The following is a 1,326-nucleotide window of genomic DNA, read 5'->3' as shown; positions in this document are numbered from 1 at the left end:
CCTTTATACATTGTGTGTACCTTGACATAGATGTATATTTGTTTTCTATGCATATATCTTTTAAATCATACAGAAAATAAAAAATTCCAAACCAAACACATACTAGCACTAGCTTTTATACTTACCTATTTTTTTAAAAAACAGAATAAAACCCACTGATTCCAACTCATAGCAACCATTTAGGAAAGAGTAGAACTGCTCCATATGGTTTCCAAGGCTGTAAATCTTTATGGAAGCAGACTGACTCATCTTTCTCTTGCTGAGCGGCTGGTGAGGCAGAACTGTCAACCTTTTGGTCAGCAGCTGAGTGCTTTAACCATTATACCTCCAGAGCTGCTTTTTCACCTATATAGATACCTTTAATGAGTTTTTGATTTCTTCATATGGCATTGAGTTTCTGTCTATTGTCTTTTCATTTCAGTCTAAAGGATTCCCTTTAACATTTCCTGTAGGGTGAATTTAGTGGTTATGAATACCTACAGCTTTGGCTACCAAGAAATATCTTAATTTTTCTTATATTTTGAAAAATAGTTGGTGCTTTCTTTCTCCCAATGTTTCTGTGAGGAGCTGGGAGCTGGGAGTTGCCCACTTCATCATTTTGCTAATGTCACTCCCTTCTCCATTTCTTTTAAGGTCATGGTCAGAAGTTGTACCTATATGTGTTATGCCCATTGGCCAGTATTTAGTCACCTGGACACTCCTAACAAATGGGAGACTAAGGAATATTGTATTTATCTGAGTTGTCATGTCATAGATGTGATCTTATTTTAGAAGATGGGGAATATGGATATTGGCGAACACCATTATTATCTGCCACAGCAACTTTCACTGTTCCCTGTGTCTCCTCAGCTTGCTTGTATGATTGCTAACACAGGGATACAATGGAGAATTCATCTTCTTTTTGTAGTGGAGTGAGGAAACATAGTTACTCAACAAAGCAACTTTATTTGAAATCTTTCTCTGTTTTAGTTATGGGAAAATACAGGAAGAAGGATTGCTGATGACATGAGACCCAGGGACTCAAACCACTGAGTTATTGCTTATTTTTCTGTAGTTCAGTTCATGTCCTATCTAGTCCTTTATAACTCCAGTTAGGTTTAGTTTCTTATTCATCCCTCATTCTAAGCTTTAAGTGGTTTAGGTGTGGATAACACAGGGTTTAGAAACAGGTATGTTGGGCAGTTCTGTAGAAGTCAAGGGGAGCAGTCGATCTCATTGCAAATAATACAACTGAGCTAAAAGTTTGAGACTATGGCCTCTTATGCATAAAGGGTCTCTTGGTCATCACTGGATTGTATCTGCTGGTTGAAATTTCTACACCTCATG

Source organism: Orycteropus afer, unplaced genomic scaffold, assembly GCF_000298275.1.
Source record: "Orycteropus afer afer isolate SDZICR_OR568_19922 unplaced genomic scaffold, OryAfe1.0 scaffold00183, whole genome shotgun sequence".
NCBI classification, from domain to species: Eukaryota; Metazoa; Chordata; class Mammalia; order Tubulidentata; family Orycteropodidae; genus Orycteropus; species Orycteropus afer.
The sequence above is the reverse complement of the archived record's forward strand: the minus strand, read 5'-3'. Positions refer to the sequence as shown.